Source organism: Wyeomyia smithii, chromosome 3 (genome assembly GCF_029784165.1).
Source record: "Wyeomyia smithii strain HCP4-BCI-WySm-NY-G18 chromosome 3, ASM2978416v1, whole genome shotgun sequence".
NCBI lineage: Eukaryota > Metazoa > Arthropoda > Insecta > Diptera > Culicidae > Wyeomyia > Wyeomyia smithii.
Window position 1 is genome coordinate 129,435,952 of NC_073696.1, and position 21,319 is coordinate 129,457,270.

The 21,319-nt window shown below is 38.8% G+C and overlaps 1 long non-coding RNA gene across 1 annotated transcript in view; it reads left to right on the plus strand.

Annotated features, from left to right (window-relative positions):
• LOC129730577 (uncharacterized) overlaps positions 1–21,319 on the plus strand; it is a 45,798-nt gene that overhangs the window by 805 nt on the left and 23,674 nt on the right. The gene's annotated exons all lie outside the window — the stretch shown is intronic.

Here is a 21,319-nt window from a genome sequence, read left to right on the forward strand (position 1 = left end):
TTCACAACTGGCAATTCCACACGACTTAGACTTTCAAACTTTTGTCTGTAAGTTTGAAAATTTGGAAAAAAATGGGAAAGAAGTTGAAACGAAAATTTTAATTTCTAGGGCTTTTTCATAGAAAACTTTATGTAGCTTATGATCTGTAAGAGATAGAAACATGATGTCTTCGGCAAAGTCTTTTGATGTATTTTTATCTGATCAAGGACACAACGCGCCTATCTCAATCTGATGAAAGAGTATATTTTTCTATCTCACTTTTCGGTGGATTGATGACTATCAAAAGAGGAGTTTTTGTATATTTTTAAACATTTCCGAACGTACAAACATTTAATTCACTTTTTGATTAATTTCACGAAAACTTAACATGCAGGGTCGGATTCCTTTTCAGTTGTAAAAATTTTTATAAAGAAATATGTCTTACAAAACTTTACGTTAATTTAAATAAAATATTAGTTATTTTCGATTTTTTCGGAATTTTAATATTTTGTATTTTGTCATGAGTCATGAGAAGTGATGTTTTGTGGGGACTCATAAAATGTGGGAGCCCGGGGGTCATTCTCCTCCTGGCCCACCTCTTAATCTGGCTATGCCGGCAAACTGACAAGATTTGAAGCTGCGCTTTTGGGTGCTTCGGATGACTCTCACCAGGCAAAAGCCACTTTACCGACACCGATTGGACCGACGAGTGTAGTGGACCAATTGTTGAGAATCGTGGCACTCATTGCACGCACAGCTTCTTCAAAATTCATGAATTCTGTGATTGACTAACGCGTTCCTTCGAGATGCCTACGCCCTTAACTAGCTAACTTCATTCTGCTAGTTAAGATTTTATTTGCAACACAAACAACTACTAAATAATAAACTAAAACTACATTATTGTACTGAAATTATTGCGCCCCAGAATTCCACCGAACCTCACCTGCTCCTTGGAAATTTGTTCGTTTATTGTCAGTACAGTGGCAAACAAATTTGTTTTCATTCTTTAACTGCAGATATGGCAAGAAATTTTGCGGGCGGATTCATCTGTGTAACTAAAGTCAAGCCTACAACAATAGTCCTTATTAATGGACGCAGTTGTGTTGCGGCCCTACAGGGAAAAAAAATCAAGCCTCCTGTCACGTGACCTTTTGAACAATTTTTAAACAATTTGAATCAGTTCAGATAATTAAGAAACTTTGCGATCATTCCTCTTGATCAGATAGGTTTTCAACGAAAGCGCAATAAGCTTAATAAAGTAAAATTGCAAAAGGTAAGTAATCAGTTATTTTCAAGTTCGTTTGTCATGGTATTGTTGAAAATATTTTTTCTGAATTAGTAACTCGTTCTCGTTTCAATTATTATAATAAAAATGATTATTGATTGACTTGGATAGATGCAACACTATTTGAGTTTTCCTTTATTATCACATAAAGTTGTACATTTCATTTCAATTGCGTGAAAAAAGGTAAACTATATACAACACGAATGAAGTCAACAATAGGTGCTGGCTTTTAAAAGAGATATCAAAACTGGAAATATTCCGCAAAGTCGAGCCCGATTATTCACGGTGTTCCGTTTCAGCGGGAAGAGGTGTTCGCACAAAAAATGAACACTTTCTCGTGTATCATTAATCGGCAGTCATATTTCTTCCCGAGAACGATGTATGGCGGCGTATGAACCACTACATAAGTCTTGCGATGCATGATTCCGGTTGAGCGCGCTGCCGCCTCTGCTGTTCGATATATGCTGGCATCAAGCATTTATCTCGGTTCGGCTGTGCGTGCTCCGCGTCGAGTAGAATAAAGAATAAAGAGATGCAATAACGGCAATGCCGACAGAATTTATGTCAGGATGTCATGCATTAATTATGCGAGCAGGAGAAATTAGTTTGTCAAAATTGTAGATTGCCAGAAGTTGGTGAGAGTGTAGAGTGAAGAATTGGCAAGCGGAAATTGTGCTGTGAACTGTTTTGCTACTTTCTGTGTGGGATTTAGAAGACGATTTGAAACAAATCAGCGAAAGAAATAAAATGAGCGTAAAAACAATTGATAGGTTATTCAAAAGCTATAGAGTATGATATTACTGGAGAGATTTATAGAATATACATTTCTAGAACAGTTCAAATTATTTTGCCAGATGAATCGTGAGTAGTTCATAAGTCGGAATGTAAGAATCGGCTCATAATTCATCACACCCAACAGTCAACAGTCAACAGTCAACACCTAATAGTAACAATGTCAGTCCAGTGAAACGGGAAACTAATTAACATTTCCGAATTGATTCCCCGCCATATACATTATTCACTGACACATCTTGACTGCTCTCTCGCCAATTGCTGTCGACAGGGATAAAAAATGACTTGCTCCGCCGAAGGAAGACGTAATTAATTTTCATTTACACAACTATCTTGAACTACCTCACCTGACCAGTTATTTATGCAGTATGCCTTGAAGGTGACCAACGGCGGTTCTGCAAAGGGCAAAAACACTCTGTCATGTAGTTCCGTGAACAGCAAGTTTACCGGCGGAGGATGTCACAATTTCCCGCACTTTTGCATAAGAGTGTAGTCGGGTTTCTACCGAGTCGAGATGATATATGGATTCGGGTCAAAGCATCAAGCTTAGCATTGCTCGAAAGCCATGCCGCTCAATCGCAAGAGGAACCCCTTGGCAATTGCGAAAAGCAATGAGCAGTCTTTTCGTGAAAAAGAAAAATGACTCTTGGTAAGAATGCTGGAAATGCTAGCTAACCAGACGATCCAACTGTTGATGGTGAAATGAAACTTGTTTTGTTTTACAAGTGATTGGCGGATTATCGAATTATATGGAAACTAATTGAAGCACCGCACACTGGATAAAAATGAATCCAAAATCCCACTAATTAGAAGACGCTGTGCTGTCAACTGTCAACCTGAAATATAGCATTTCTTATGTAAAATTGGTCAACAAATCGATTGGTGATAGTTTCATTTAGGGTCACTGGTAATGGTACATTTCGCCCCTTTTTACATATTTTTGTGTATTTGTGGAAATATAGACCCTTTCCCGTGTCCTGCACAGAATGAAACTATCACCAATCGATTTATTGACCAAATTTACATAAAAAAGCTATAGTTCAGGGTGCTAGCCCAGCGGTTTCTAATTAGTGGGAATTTGGTTTCATTTTTTCCCAGTGTGCATCGGGACAAAAATTAAAATATTAAATTTTATTGCTAACGACGAAAATATATAGATTGGTGTAATATACTACAAAAATCGAATTCTGCACGTTGTCTACCCGAATTCAACATCTGATAGATTTCCTGTTAAAGCAGGTGTGTCTCAACTTGGGGTCAGTCCTGTACATCGTATTCACTTTTGATTTACCTTCAAGATGCGCAAAGTCTCCCAGCTGGTGTCGAGGTGCGATGTTCGAATTTCGGGAGCTCAAGAAATACTGTTAGTGTTAGTAGGATCGTGTCGCTAGCCCTGCAATTGTCCTGTACACGGCTGGACAATGCAAATTATTGGTACATCCCGTATCTGCAGGTATAAAATAGATCCGTGTGGGCCTCTTGTCCAGTAACTCCTATCCCTATCTCAACTTGGTACCGACTGATGTACGAGTAACCTTGAGAAAGATCGGTTCGGTGGATCCTCTGATCGCATGCTTGTAAAGAAAACGGTCTCCTTTTGGGAGATAATCTTCCGGTACCCGGATAACTGTCCCATAATGAAAAACAAGATGTTGAGAAAACGGCGATTTAATGTTATCCGTGAATTTTTGGATATCCAGCTATTTTAAACAATGCATGGGCTTAGCAGGAATTTCGATTAGGGGTGGAGGGAATGGGTCAAGTTCTTCAAAATTTTAAAAGTAAAAAAATGGTATTTTGAAAAATAAAAATAAATACTAGTAGTTAGTGATCAATACGGATTTGCCCGGTACTGTTGCCGCTGCAATGTCCTTAATGGATCAACTGAAAAACCCGCACAGTTCCACGCAACATCAGTTATTTGGCTGATATTTACACAGCTGTTTCAATGGGCTAAAATGTCGTTTTGTGCTAATGTGCGTTAAAAAAGTGGACTTTTTTCAGATGGTGGTAAAAAATAACTAAGACAGATAATTGAGTTTCATTAATTTCCTATGGAAGGTAATTATGTTAGCTTACTTGCAAAAAAAATCTACGATCTTGCGTGCGGCCTTTCGGCAGCTAACCGGAATATTCGCCATGGCGGACGAAAACATGCGCGTAGGCATGCTTTTTAATTCTTTTTTCGTTTAATTTATCAATTCCTCCTGAAATTTCACGACAAAATTGTTGAAGTAGGTGGATCTTACGCTTCAGGCTTGCCAGAAATCCTCGATGAGACGCAACTTGGGAACGTTGGGCGGGTTCGCCAACTTGGGTACCACATCGACATTTAGCCGTTCCATCTCCTCAAACGATCGCCTCGAATAGTAAGCCGACTTCAGATCCGGCCAAAACACCGTGTTTTCGGCCTTATAGTATTTTTTTGGTGAACGATCGAACTTCCGACAGGTACTTCGTACTATAAATTCCCCCGTTCACGGCCAGTCCGGAGCGAAAGAAGACCAGCTTTGACATTCCCTTCTCGCTGATTGTCAGCCACAGCAACACCGTCTTGGGGAACTTGGTGTGTGAAAGAAATTTCACCTTAGTGCTTACTTCTTTCGTGGTGGAAGTAAATACAAAGTGCCCTACCAGTCGTTGCAATCCAGGGTGAGACAGGTCTCGTCTTCCATCACCACCACTACGTCGTGAATTGCCGGGAAATCGATTTGACCAACTTATTCAGGCGCTGCCGCTGCTTCATTGCCTGCAGCTCCGAGACTAGTAAACGGGTATTGGCCGTCCATATTCGCCTGACATGTATGCCCATGTTCGCCAAGCACTGTTTGATCGGTTGCACAGACCTCCAGGCTGACGCATGCAGCGATGTAGCCACTTTTCCCTCGGTCTTCCTCTTTAGTATCCTTCGGAGCTTCTTGTCGCTAAGAGTCGTCGGCCGTCCGGAACCGGGCTTTCAATGCTCTGATTGGTGTCCAATAGTGCCAAGATGTTGTAGATGCTGGAACGGGCGTATCCGGTGTCCACGAACTGCCGCACGATGTCCGTTTTCGTGATTGGTAGCGGATGTTGTCGACAACCGAAAGTCTTTGGCGCATTTTGACCATCAGGAGATAGTGGTGAGAATCGACGTTTTCGCCCGATTGGATCGGTACGTCAATATTCGAGAAGTGCTTTCCTTCAATCAAAACATGATCGATTTGTGTTTTAGTCTATTGTGGAGATCACCAGGTGTACCGATATGGGAGGCTGTGCTTCAAGTAAGTACTTCGTATGGCCATGCTCTTGGAGGCGGTGAAGTCAATGACGTCAAAAACAGCCATCGGGTTTTCGTTCGTGAACCGGTGTGCGCTGATCTGAATTCCTTCTCCTTGTCAACCTGTGCATTGGGATCTCCGATAACGATTTGGCTTTTAGTTATTGTTCTTTTCATTTTTACTTACCAAGTGATTCCCGCCGCTTTATTACAAGATGGCCGATGCTCCAAGCTTGAGTACCTGCATTTTCACGGGGGGGGGGAGGCGAGGGGTTGTTGAGACAGTTACTCGGAATTAAAAATTTGGAGGGGGAGCAGATCGTTCAGCGCTACGTAATTTCAAGAGGGGGGAGTCATATCGAAGGTAACTTATTGTCTTCTACGTCTTATCACAGATAACAGACATCCAAGCTAGAACAAAAAACTCCAGAAATCGTGTGTAAGATTTCAAATTCTTACTCGTTTGGAATGCTAACGACATCTTCCTGCAACTTGCGACTTCAACCACTTTAGTGATGGCAGCGCTGGTTCACTGTCAAAGCTGCCAGACGCATGAAAATTCTTACAGATTATACAGTCGCTGTTTATGCAACGATATAACATAGATTTTGAGAGGTTTATGTATTTATTTTTTCAAACCAACACTAAAACAAACAAATTTATCGCAAATATACAGAGGGATTGAATAAAGAAGTCGATAATGCACACATTACGACTGCTCAAAATTTCATTGCGATAATATCGATAAAAGCTGGAAAACTATCGATTTTATCGAATCATTGACCACTAAGTGTTCTTAGCGCCACCATACTGCGTATTGCGACAACCGTTGCGTCTTTTTACACATGAAGCAAAGTTAGCTTGGATATCTGTTATCTGTGGTCTTATGTTTTATAAACAGGAACATTACGCATGTGTGTGTAAAAGGGTTCGAAATTAATCTGAACGTTTTACCACTACAAATGCAGCTAACAAATGCATAGCGATTCTTGGTTGTTTTTTTTTGTTTTTTTTTTTTTGGCGCGGTTATAAAACAGATAAAATCATAGAAAGTTGCTTAAATGCAACTAACACGATTGATACATTACCACACTACCAGATAAGTATTTTTCCACTAAAACTAACTCCTTTTTTCAAACTTGTGATGATACAAAAATATCCTCGACCTTTTGTGTTATTAAGTGTCAAACTTAATAACAAATGTGCTACGTTACTACTCAGTTAAATGAGTTCACCAGGAGATGATTTGCTACTGTAGACTTAGAGACATCATTAGCAAAAGTAAATAAATAATTTGGAACTACTGTGAAATTCATCAAACTGTCAAGCATTATTATATTATCTCACTATTTATTTCGTTTTATTACTACAGTATAAACAGTGTTATTTAAACGACCCAAGTAATGTAGCAACTTGGCCTTGATACGCATCTTGTTTAAACAAACGTGAATACAAAACTTATCGCTCGTTTTAATCTTGCGTTAACTTTTTTTTCGACTCTCACCCGTGGCGTGTTTAATGTTGCTACATATATTAGATATATTTATTAATATGGACTTAATATCATTAGTGATTTTATCGGTGCCGATTTCATTTACATATCGGCTTCCTCGTTAACGTTTCATTCTTCGGGCTGCCCTTGGCAGATAGCTTGGGTACTGTTTCGTGCCCATAACAAAACCGGTGACGGTGAAACGCTTTGCTGCTTTTAGCCAGCGAATCGTGATTGGAGATAGTGCACCCAGATAAAAGCGGGATTCCAATCAGAGCTGATATAAATTATATCGTTTGTTTGTGCTCACCTTCACGGACATAAATTTAGAAATCAAGCGCTCTTAATTTGTTCCATTTCCAACTAAATAATCTTTGTCGGCCTGTCGAGGACAATCTCGTAAATTTAATGGCTCTCTCAAAAGGCGTATAGCACAAGAACTTTCCATACACGGTATCCTGCGGTCTGAACTAATGCCTTTCGAAGCTGAAAAAAAAAACCCTGCTGTATCACCAAAATATGGACCGAAAAACTTCCGAAACCATTCGGAAAACGATAAATTACTATCGTTCGAGGCTAACTTTATTTATTGCGCTTTGATATGTTTTATACTCGAATAAATAAAACTACACTAATCCCAACCACACATCCGGGCGCAACCGACTGGCCGCGGCCGCCACGGTATCAAATAAATGGGCACAGCAGCGAACGGTGTTCGAGGGTACGATTTCAATCGGTTTTCGTAATCACCACACGACACAATCGGCTCGAAGAGCCTGAGAACCGATCATCAGGTAATTTATTTTATGAGGCACGCTCACCAAAACCAACTATGTTTTCGAAAAGGGGTCTTTTTCGTGCGAGAGATAGGAATTTTACGACTCTTGATGGGTTTTTGATAATTTATTCAAAGATTCCTAGCTTCCTAGCACACCAAAGCCGATTTCGCATGTAAGCGCGGAAAAAAAATGGCCATTTAAAACCAGCGTGGAAATTGGAATGGAAGTTGTATCATTAGTATCAGATTTTTTTTAAATTTTTTTCTCAACCGCACTATTCCCACAATTCGTTGAGGAGCATTATGATCAGATTTCCGATCAATCAAACATTGTACTATACAGTTTGATTAGAATCAATCAAAAATTAAACTGGTGGAATATCGCAACACTGGAATTTCTAATATAGAAATCGCTGTGTATGACAAACTCACTAACGGAAGCGATAACCTTCATGTTCAGTTTAAAGTTATTTATCCGAATATGTGACTTATTGGACTTATGACAAACACGCTTTTTATTAGTACCGTTGTTTTGTGAAATAATAAATTTGAATATTGAGAGCGCAATGCATAAAAAACATTTCTGATTATGATAGAAACCAAAGGATATTAGTGTTATACCGGATTCCAGTTGAATCCCGCTATTACGACAATTTATATAGCGACATAACATTATTGAAAAATTTTCGTTTTAATGCGACATTTCTCTATAACGACGAAAGCGATTGGACTGTATTTTGTTGCACGGTTGCATTTTGTCTTCTTTTATCTTATAACTAAGTTCAACCTGAATGTAACTAATTTCAAAGGATCAGAATCGACGGGAACATTAATTTGACATTGATAGAAACTTTTTACGTTCACTACAGATCGAGAAAATTGAAAAATTGTAACCGTGCAAAAAAAAAGAATCCGGTGTATTTAACTTGTGATGGCTCGATATCATTGTAAGTTAAACAGCCGTATAATCTGACACGCTTTGTAATTAAAATCTTACCACTTTAACTCAGTACTTAACAAAATAAAATCCGGTTGCTAACCTCACAAACGAACCTAATTATCTTTAAATTTCATAGCATAAGGTTGCAGTTTAATTTTTTCCCCAGTTTTTAACAATTGGGTTCGTAAACCACTATCAACAAGTAAGATCTATTTCCATCTACTAACAGTGAATTTAAACCACTTTGGGCGTGGAAAGCTGTTTAAATCTTAGGATTAGGTGGATTGGAGCAAACAGATGGAGTGTAATATGAATCGTCTAATACATTTTAGTTTAAATCCATCTTATTTTTTTACCCAGCCGTTAACCCTCCATTACTGACTTTATGTGCTTTCGAAATAATATCAACCCTCCTGCATTGCTAATCTTTTTTTTTTTTTTTCTTTGATATGACCTGTCAGGTCGGCTGAGGCCGCTCACGGCCCATCTCGCCTGCTAATCATTTATACCTGTCTGTCCACCCATCAATTAAAATTTCCCGTTGCATGATAAGTCTGTCAACATGTCAACAAATCGAGTTATGTTGGTTGGTTGGTATTAATATTGAAACTGTGCATGATTCCCAACATCATACAGTTTTTCATTCATTCGCACTGTAGGAGCTCGGTAATACTAGAAGTAGCTGATTGGCACGCCAGTGATGCATGGAGAATTTGCATGACAAACTGCATCTATCGTTCGAGGCGATTTGTATGTGAGGTAGAAAAAGACGGCAGAAGCGGTTTAAGTTATCTCGAGTGAAACTACAAACATGCTGTTAAATGCTGTCAAATGTCTTTGCATTTTACGGACAGTCAATGAAGCAGTGATGGCGGGAAACAAGAAACAAATCATTGTGCTGATAGTGGAAATCTTCAGCTTGTTTACAGGATAAAATAGTAAGAAGCAAATAATTTAATAATTTATTTTTGTTGCATTTGGTTTTATTTGATAATTAGTTGTTATGTCTGCTTGTTTCTTGTTTCTCTACCATTTTACATTTTGTTGAACTGCTATTATCAGTTTTTCTTACATCGATATTATTATGATTCTCTCTATTTTAAATCGATTTCTCGAGTTCAATGATGCTACCGAGATTTATTAATAAATAGTGCAGTTAGCTTTTTTTTATCCGTTTACAGCTCCCCGGGAAGCCGGTTTGACAAGCAGATAGTACGAATCATAGTGGAATCAGGCCCAATCAATGTCAAAGAACTTAAGCATGGCTTTATACTCAGGCATCCCACTTAAGCTCTACAATAAGAATATAACTCTCCTTCTTATGTTATCATAACTGGTGAGAGAGATACATAGTTGAAACCTCTCCAGGGAATTATAATTGGCCAGTGGTGGGTACCGCTAACTAAAAATTTAGCGTCGCTAAACGCTAATCCGCTAACTGGAAAATTTAGATCGATAATCGCTAAACCCATATTAGCGGAACTTTCGCTATTAGCTAATCGCTAACTTATTAATGTAGATTGTCATATGGTTATGTTTATTGCTCATAAAAACAAATGAAAACAATTACTTTTGAGTACTACTTACAATAAGGGGTTCAAAATCCACAAAACGGTCTTACTTGAGAATTTTATGAAAACAAATGGATCGAAAAAAGAATCGAAGTTGCCGTAATTTCTAGCGCATGGCAATATGCAGAATTTTTTGACGTTCCAAAAATTTAATCTGGATCACCTTGAACTTGTTCTCCAGAATGCTTCTGACTTATTTGAACTCGTCGTGAAGAGAAGAATTCTTTTTTTTAAATAGTAAGGAAAACCCACCGAAATTCAATTAAAACTCGACAAAAAAAGAGAGGAATTCTAGACAACTAAGACAATTGAACGTTCTTATGTTCCAAGAGTAACTTTTGCAGTAAGGTATGTTCATCATTCGAAGCAATATTTGTAAGCCATCAGCGATTCACGTCGATCAGCGATCAGCATCGCTAATTAGAGAATAGCGAATTAGCGGAATGGTGCCCAGCACTGTAATTGGCGATACTTAACAAGACGAACGAGGATTGGTATAGTAGAGTAGTTAGCTTAAGAGGAGGTTAAATACATACATCCAGACACGGATGAATATTAAGCATATCAAAGTACTCTCAATAGTGGTTAAGCATATAACAGATAAAATTCTTCGTGAACAGTCGACGAGCGAGCCCTGCGGAGTCACGCGACATCATGCGTCTGGATCCGAGGCTCTGTAGCTCTTCATTGTTGAGCTCGGAGGTCACTGTCGAGCCAGAAAAATGAATGTGCATAAGAACATCCAGTGTTTCTCTGGTTGTGATAGTCATTTCATCTTCCATATTCCTTTAATTGTCCAAGACCATTAGTATGATCTTTGGACATCGCTTTTTGCAGTCGCTTTGCCTCAGGCAGAGTTTGGATGTCTTCACAGAATCGAACTCTGGATCTCCTTCCCAGTTGGACGTCATTTTAGCCCTGTTGAACAAGCGTCTGGCTTCCCGATGAAGGATGCTGAGAGTTTCGTTCCACCAGGGCACATCACAACAGACTGTTCGTTTCATTAACGGACAGTTTGATGTGAAAGCTTTCGTGATCCTGTACTATAGGTCACTTGCTGGGATTTTTATGACAGGATGTTCTCTAGTTAACAAAGAGGTGTGCCCTCGACGTCATATCTGATGTGTCTAGGGTCTGATAAACTGGGCTCATCAGAGACTTGCTAGTTTTTGACTTTCTCCGTTATTAAGACGCTACATAGAGTGAGATCTAGAACCTCTTGTCGATAAGCATTACTTAATGTTGGCTCGTTTCTTCCATTGCATGCATTAACATTGTTAGAAGTAAGACACTCAAACAGGTACTCACTTCGTGTGTTGACATCCGAACTGCCCCTGACTGTGTGGTGTGCGTTGGCATAGCCGCCAACGATGACTGGCTTGTTGATGCTTCGGCAGTCCCGCACAAGCGCTGTGACTTCGGATGATGGTATGTCGTCCTCACAGACATTAATGCTCGTTTCCAAATTACCCTGCCATCTAAATCTTACATACAAACTCCGATCTTATTTAGCCTGCACATATTGGGCGATGCATAGAATCAATATCTAAGAATCGATATTTAGATTGCGATATTTAATCGATAATTTTTTTTCTGTTTTTACGAATGATTAACGTTTTGATGTATCGCTATCAATTCAATGTGTTCCACTGTAAATAATTTTGGTTTCCGCCTATTCTAGTGCTACCAAAAATGACCAAAAAATGGAAATCGGAAACGAATTGTACCAACTCCAAATCCGTTCACTAGAAGACGTTGCTTCATGTTCTTCTTCAATCCTAAACTCACCGAAGGTCGTTGATTCGGAAACCTACTCCGATTGTGTATTGGCTTCTGTGGGGGATTCAGAGATGAAAGCCACCACAGAGACTGAACAAAAAAGTCATGAAGAATCGGCGCATGCAAGGGGCTCTTCAGGGCAGGAAATTTCCTAGGCGACTTTGTGGTTCGGAGAGGAAGCGGTTGCTTGAAGATGGGCACGACAGAGAAGAGGCCCGTCTTCTCGCAATTAACCCTTTAACAATGAACTGCGCTAGCACCAAGGTCAGCGCTTTTGGTAAGTAGTAGAACTAACTTTACGCCAATTACAGAATTCATTAAACGGGATATAGTTGCTGTACAAGTGGAACTGCCAACGACACGAGGGAAAGCTGAAGTAATGGTGGCCTCCGCCTAGTTTCCAGGGGAACAAGAAGAAGCCCCTCCCAGGGAAGTTCAGGAGTTTATAGCGCACTTCAAGAGGCTGAATAAACAGTTCATCGTTGGGTGTGACGCAAACGCCCATCATACAATATGGGGAAGTACAGACACAAACAAAAGAGGTGAGTGCCTTTTTGACTATAAACTATCTAACAATGTTGATATATGTAATCGAGGTAATAATCCAACTTTTGTAAATACGATTCGACAAGAAGTACTTGATCTTACTTTATCAAGTGCTAAACTATCGGAAAAAATTACTGATTGGCATGTATCTGATGAGATTTCTCTATCAGACCATAAGCAAATTATATTCGAATAGAACGCAGGGGACTTAGTAACGGAAGTTTACAGGAACCCTAGAAAAACAAACTGGGAACTTTTTTATTCTAAAATACTTTGCGGTGAATCGACCTTTGAAGGCCGAATACACACAATACAAGGTCTGGAGGAATCATCGCAGGTATTTACAAATAAAATAATATCCCTTTATAACGAAAGCTGTCCACTACAAACGCGCGTATCTAGCAAAGACGCGCCTTGGTGGAACAAAAATCTAGAAAAGCTAAGGAAGGTAACTAGAAGGTTGTTCAACAGAGCCAAGCTAACCTCAAACTGGGATGTTTACAGAGAGTCCCTTACAAAATACAACAGAGAAATCAGGAAATCACGCAGGAGGGGATGGAGATTGATGTGTGAACAAATTGAAAGCACCCCTGCAGCTGCAAGAGTACACAAGGCCCTGTCCAAAGATCACACGAATGGCTTGGGCAGAATAAAGAAGGACGACGGTACTTTTACTGCTGATTCCCTTGAAACACTCAATGTTATGATAGAGAAATATTTCCCAGGATCACAATCTATTCAAGAAGAAGAAATTCAGGATCCAAATGCGTTCTGTGCTGGTTCGACTATCGCTAACACAAATGCGCATCATATAACCTGCGATATCTTCACTGAATCGAGAGTGGAATGGGCAATTACCTCCTTTGAGCCCTATAAGTCCGCGAGATTGGATGGATTATTGCAAATAATGCTTCAACGGTGTAAAAGGGTAATAATTCCATTCATAACCGAGATATTTATTGCTAGTTTAACACTTGATTATATACCCACTAATTGGAGAAAAACGAGAGTGATCTTTATACCGAAGGCGGGGAAGCGCGATAGAACACTTCCAAAAGCCTTCAGACCAATTAGTCTAACAGCCATAATGTTAAAAATTATGGAAAAACTCATTGATTACCACGTCAAAACCTCTCCGCCAAGCAAATATCAATTTGCATACCGAAACAACATGTCAACAGTGGATGTGTTACACATGCTGACTACAAAAACAGAGAAATCTATAGAAGCAAAAGAAATCGCACTTGCTGCGTTTTTAGACATAGAGGGAGCTTTTAATAATGTATCCCATCGCTCAATGCTCACAGCAATGAGATGTCATCGATTCGATATATATACTTCAAAATGGATTCAAACAATGCTGAACAGTCGTGAAATAACTACAGTATTGGGAAATACCACCCTCACAAGAAAAACAACAAAGGGATGCCCGCAAGGTAGAGTTTTATCGCCTTTGCTGTGGTCACTGGTTGTAGACCAGCTGCTTAGAAACCTGACTGAACAAGGTTTCGAAGTAGTCGGCTTCGCCGACGATGTAGTAATTCTTGTGAGGGGCAAATTTGACAGTATAGTATCGGAAAAAATGCAGTTAGCTCTGAACTGCACTTTAGAATGGTGTAGATGAGAGGAGCTGACCATTAACCCCTCAAAAACAACCATTATTCCCTTCACTCGGAAAAGAAGGTATAACTTAGATAGCCTGAAATTGGGTGGAACCACACTTATGCTTTCCATTGAGACCAAACACCTTGGAGTGGTTTTGGATCAGAAACTCAGCTGGAATGTAAGCATCACCTAAAACAAATTGGTCAGTCGGATGACGAGATTTGTTGCCTCTGTGGGTTCGAATGTGAAACCGCAGAACATTTGCATTAATACAGCGCAGTATAAGAGCCTTTGGAAAAGGAACTATGGAGCCTTTCGAGGTCTGGTATGCAAATCCAAATGAGGTAATACATACAAGCCAAGGATCCTGGTGTCGTGGACCCATGGCTCCTGTATCAGCGCTACGGATAACTGATCTTTGGTGAATCTCCTGTAAAGAACACCAGAGGCGCCTTTGCGAAATGGAGATTCCCCTAACCACAGCGTAATCGGCTCATGATGTTGACGACGCGTCCTTCATTGGATCTAGTTGATTTTCGATTGGCGGACGGTTGCCATCAGCGGTTGTGCTGGTTTGGGTCGACTACGTAGCCAAGTTTTGGAGGCGGTATGCGGCTCTGAGGTGGTGGCGGTGCACTCCTTAAAGGAGTCTCCGAACATACCTCACCATACACCATAGTTTGGTAGGAAGCTCTGTGCCGCTATTAGGTTAGCAGACCAAGGTCCACCATCAGTTCAACAGTCTTTCCAGTAACGTTTCGATGGCATACTCGCCATGCACGTGTTGAATAACCGTCGTTCTGGTTTGGAGTAGACGGAGAATTCTCTCATTTGTGGTGTCCACACTGTCCTGGAATTACCCTATAAATCTTTAGTAGGTCTTTCGTTTGCACGACACGAAGGTGTGCTCGCTTCCACGGTTTGAGAGAGGACGCCGTAGTCTCCAGCGTTGTCGGCACAGTCAAGTTGTAGGATATCGGTTTTTAGACGGCAGATCCTGAACTTGGGCCTGATGGCAGGTGATTCCTGGTCCGTAATGCAGTCCAGGATGGCATAGCGAACAGCTCAGGGGTAAGTAGGCATAGTCGGCTTCTGGCCTCCAGAATCTCCCTATGAGTTACCCCTGTACTGTTTGTCGCGGAGCAAGGGGCTTCGCGCATGCCAAGCCCCGGAGCTCTCCTCTTTCCCGCTAGGCGAACCAAGGATTAGTACCCAATAGCCCCCAATTCAGTCCAATCGAAAAGTTCTGGATAATAATCATGAGAAAAATGTAGAAGACTGGAAAGATGATGCGGGATGCTGCCAGTTCAGCATTTTTGACTAAATTATTCCATCTCAACAGTTGTTTTCGTTATTGGTACACTCTCTCTGATCATTTTAGTGTAAAACTGAGGCCTCGGCAGTATTTTTGAATTGAATTGGTTGAATGTTATTTGATATTCGGTGTGCGCAACTTTGTTTTGGTGTTCAACTCGATGCGCGACGTTTTTAACACTTCCGAACACTTTTTGTATGTAAACAATATACTATATACTAAGAAACACGGTAAAAATAATTGCACCTCTTTATGTGTATTGATGTATTAAACATTTTCGAATATTCACTTTACATTACACTTAAATTCTACTTGACTTTTCGATTATATAACTTTCATTGATAGAATCTAAAGGTCAAGTAGATTAAAAGTGTATAGTGGTACTACCAACAGCTCAACAGAAATTAATAAATTTTTCTTCACGACACGTTCTACACTTCGATATCGGAACTGACCATCTGTTTATTAGAAACAAGCTTAGACAGATTTTTGTCTCGAGGTAAGCTGCATGTCTTGCAAGTCAGTCGTCATATATAATCTAATCCCGAATGATTGACTCAATATCTGGAGCAATACTTATTACCATAAACATTAAAGATGGCTAATTGTTCTTTGCTATTAACAGAAATGCTTAACTATGATTATTGATTAATTAATTAATTATAATATTTATACTTCATGCAGTACCAATCTGATTTTACTGTTATCAAAGAAACATTAGAAGATACGGTAAAGGCAAATCAGAAGCTATGTCAAAAGCAAACAGTCTTTACAGTTCTTATCCTTTATCTTCAATAGTTTTGATGGATAAGTTTTGAATGATAAAATATCAATAATATTTTTGTTGAAAGAAATTTGTTAAAAACAAAACAATATTTGTACAACAAAGTCGAAAATTTTTGTTTTTTTTTTAATTGAATTTAAATAATAATAAACCCCCGGGGGTATGTTACACATGCCTCACTGAAAACTAAAAATAAATGAATGATTGGAATGATAAGATAGGTATCATCGAAATCGCTGTCCATCATCGTATCTAGTTAAGAGCTGTTGATGGTTTGTACATCATTCAACTTTCACCAAACTGTCACTAATATGCTGTTTACACATACATGCTTTCAGCTTCGTAGTTTAAAATTTGTATGCTTTATAAGCAATCAATCAATGTTCATCAATACGGTAGTTCCAGTAGCTGCTTCAGATTTATCGCTGGCAAACATGGAATTTCCGGTTCAAACCGAAGGCTTTCAATAACTTGATAACATTCAACGAAACAAAATATTCAAAAAATATGGTATGATTGATTATCTGTTCAACAATGCTTTATCTATGTTTTCAGTAGCTTTGAACCTCTTTTTGATTTCACACGAAAAAGTACAGATATAACGATTGTCTCTATCCATCAATCAAAACACGCATTAAATTTGTTTACCAATGACCAATGACAAGAAATAAATTTTATATTAAAAGAGTTCTTTCAATTGAATCAATAATAATATCCATGTAGGTACCTTTGTCTTACTTGCAATTTTCAGCTAACCATGCTAATTGCCAGTTCTATAATGAGATCAAAGCTGCCAGATTTTATTTTGGAAAATCTGTATGCACCCGTAAAGAAATCTGTATTTTTCTGTATTTTGTTCGTGTGCCTACAAATGCTCGGGTTTGGGGTAACTGGGCTTGGAATCCTAAACTTCGCCTGAAACCGTAAAAAGGTTTGGTAAAATTCCTGAGAGGAAACTCAGGTCTATAACCGTGTTTTTTCCCCTATGGAAGCAATCGAATCAGGTATTTTTGTTCCAAAGTTTTTGGATGCTATTCCGGATTAAAAAGAGTGAATAACAAACGTTGTCCGATCGGTTGCTCTAGTATTGCAAGTGGCACTGGCAATCCTTTAAACAACAATAGAAAATTACTTTAGATTTTTTTCTCTTCCATTAAAAGATTTCGAGTTTGGCTGTATTTTGGTTTTGCAATTTGAAAAACAACAACAAGAACTAAGGTACGAGCATTGAAACGTCACTCGTGAATTGCCTCATGTGAATCGGCCAGTTTGGCGGTTATGTGGAAACCCGCAAAGTCAATAATTGGGGTATAGTCCCGACTGTATACCATAAACATGACTGTATCGTTAAACCATATGGATTATCATCCGTTTATGTTATTGATCATGCAAGAAACGCATTCGAAAAACTGAAAACCGATTATTGAAGTTCTGTAAAAATCTGTATTAAAAATCAAAATTCTGTATGAATTCTGTATTCTGTATCATCTCTGTATCGTGGTCAGAAAATCTATATACTTGGCAGCCCTGAATGAGATCATTTAACTGTAGTTGTAAATAGATAGCACTAGTTTATTGGAACCAGTGGTGGCTGGGAATGCTAACCCAATTTGATTGCACTGTTGCACGATCACCAATAGCACAAGTGATTCATTCGTTTGCTAACTGTCAACAAAAAACTTAGGAATTTCGTTCCAGATATACATGTAATTGGAGCATTTTACAAAATGTTGACTTTTATTCTTATGTTCCACTAAAAAATTATTCAACAAATCAAAAACCTTCTTGTAAAAGTATCGCTCACAAAAAGTCGCGTATTCTGCAATCATCTCCTGTTTATGTCGAGAATCCAGCATGAAAAATTTTTTTTTCTCCTCTGGTTATATTACTGAAAAAAGCTCTCAACAAACCACTAAATTGTCGAATGAATGCACTAAGACGTGTTTTGTTATTTAACTCAAACTCAACCCTTTATAACTGTAATGAAATGTCAAAAATTATGATAGATGTCACGTTGATTCTATACGATAACGACTTCCAGTCACAAAAGTTATTCGAACATTCAACTGAATTTTTACTGTACGCCATTTCTCGAATCAAGATCAGATTCCGACATAAATTGCAGGTCAATTTGATAAAAATATCCTATCACATTAGCACAAACCTCCGCTTGTACCCAAAGACTGCCTCTATGGAGTAAGTTTGGAATACATTAGGTGTAATAAAAACCTACGCGATAGGCTTAGCTGTTAAACACTAATTAGTGTGTTATTTTTACGATTTGTTTGCAACATTTTGATAGACGCACGTATTGTGGACAAAACGGGATATATGGTGTGTAACAACGTAGCTCGATGAAATGTGTTATCATTTTGAAATAACTTAAAAATAACAAAATAGTTTGTCCCACGGTATATCCATAATTCAAATATTTTATTGGAAGTTTTATTTGAATTAGGTTAACAATAAAATTTTCCGGAAAGCCAGTTGCCGGAAAATAGATCAAACTGTGCGAAAATTCGATGCCGTTTCATCTTTTGGTGTCGAATATTCGTTAAACATTATTCTTAATTCTCAAGTGTGCACCACCCTAACCAACTGACACCATGTAGTAATTGCCTGTGCCGGGCGCTATGAATTATTAAATAACCGTGCGCATAAAATATAAAAATTCAGAGGAAGTTATTGCCAGCCACTAATTAATTACTCAATTAAAAGCGAAACAAGAATTTTATTTCAATTTATGGAGCTTTTAAGCGGGTTTAATATGGCAACAACAGCCCGAGGAGCGATACAAAAGTAGAAGGGCTTGCATGTGAATGTTTTGAAAGTCTTTCGGTTGCAGATACAATTGTGCGCGGTATTTCAAGAAAGAATTATACACTCTGATACCTTGCTCACGTGTATCATGCCGCTAGTATCGGACAGGCGAGGTCTGCGAGCAACCCTATTCCTGCGTCTCTACATGAGCTGGCTTCCTTCGCTGAATTGCGCCGCGAGCACAACATGCACTACCTGACGAAGTAACATCTCGACGGTTGATGTTTTATGACCCATAAATTATAAGTTGATTATGAAAAGCAACCTGCTGGGCTTTGTAGAAGAAGATGGACATCGTATCCCAATAGTCCATTTAATCTTTCATCAGCTGCCGCAATAATGCCTGTGGCTACTTTTGCTGCAATTAGGGTATGTTCCGCAACGCTGGTAGTGGTTTAAGACAGCAGGAAATACCTGTGGCAATAAGTTTACTGTAAATATCGACACCTCAACTAGTTTTCTTATCTTTTTGGACCGTAAACATTAAGGATATGGTCGTTCAAAGTTTTGTTCACTTAAATTGGACTATGACTCACTTTTTTTTTTTTAAAAATGCAATTCAAGTTTGAAACGCTAGAATAATTCCAATTCCAAATCAAACGCCACTTTCTTCAAATTGAGTAATTAATTGAGTGTATGAATAAATTATTAATCTATCTTTCCTGAAAATAACGGAATCATATGAACAATTTATAATAGTATTATAACAAAAATTTTCTGCATCATGTTACAGAAACTACACGGGCTGGTAAATTTTTGATTACACAGTGCGACAATTTTTTTGCCTTGGCTTCTATTTATGATTTTTAGATGAAGTTTGATGCGAAAACAAATTTCTCCGAACTTGAACATATTTCAACTTAAGGGGGAATAATGGCGCCATTTTGAATTTTTTAGAAATCGAAAGTTTTCGTTGTTTTTTTGACGCCATTTTGTTAAAGGATCAAATATCGAAATTCCATGAGTTTGTTCACATATTAGCATCTTCTTACCCATCTCTTAAAAAAACAGATCTTAAATCGGACAAAAACTGAACTCAAAACGGTGATTCTACGAAACCGGTTTTCTCATGGTTTTAGTATATTTCACAAAGCAAAAAAATATCGAGTATGTATTTGCATTAATGGTAATGCGCTAATATCTAAAAGTGGTAGTCAAATTATATCTTATATTGAGTAAAAAATCACAGGAGGGTTGTGTGCAAAGCCACGACCGCAAGGTTGAAGTAGAATACTTTTACAAGAAAGATAACCCGGCTGCTTGCGTGTCAGTTCTTTTGAAATCGGATTTGTTTCGTATATACCGCTTGCTATGCACAGCATCAACAAATCGTAATAAACATCACACTGCTGTGCATTTGCAGCAGCATCAAACCTCAGTTGCAGTTTATTAATAACCATTCATTATGCTCTTCCAAATACATTTAGTAGCCTTAAAAAAGCCGATTGCTGCAATTGCAATTTTTATTCAATTATTGCGTAAATGCTTCATGGTCTCTGACCCGCTGCAACTGCTACGCTATTCGTAGCCATGCCACAGTTGTGGCCGCTATACGTTACCTTTGATAACACTGCCTCTGCATCAGCTGGCCCAGCTGCTTTCGATGCTGACACTCCCGATAAAACTGCTACGTTAACCATAGCCATGCCACAGTTGTGGCCGCTATACGCTGCCATTGGTATCCGCTGTCCTTGCATCAGCTGGCCCAGCTGCTATCGATTCTGAGATCCGCTGCAACTAGTGCGCTATCCATTGCTACACCACAGCTGTGGCCGCTATCCGCTATCGCTGGTATCCACTGCACTGCTACTGCTGCTGCTAAGGGATGACTGCTGTTGTCGCTGTCTAGAATTATTATGAGCGGCTTCGGCTGAAACAGGCTCTTATATAGGCCAAATAGTATATTTTCAATTGCAAGGTATATGATTCTGTCGACCGTGCTTGGGAAGCAGTCATATAACGACCAATCAGAGGTCGATTTTTTTCGTTTTGACAAGGCTTGACTATTTTCAATAGTACAATAGTTGGAATGATAAAATTACAATTATCTTCATTTGGAAAAATTTTTAAAAGATTTTCCAATCTATTGTTGCAAGAACGAAGGAAATCCATCGAATACTAACCGATTTATTGGCATTTGAAATTGGGCATATTTTTCACTTTTTCCGGTTTTAGATTTTCATTTCAAATCCCTATGTAGCCCAACTTCCTGAGAGGAGTATTCTACTTCAAAAGTCTCAGAAATCGATTGGCAGGTGTCTGATCTACGCGAAATGTCAGCAACATGTCGATATTGCCCCAATTTCCCTAAATTAGGTTTATCTCGACGATAAATTAACTTATTTGAAATCTGTTTAATGTAATATCATGAGTGTAA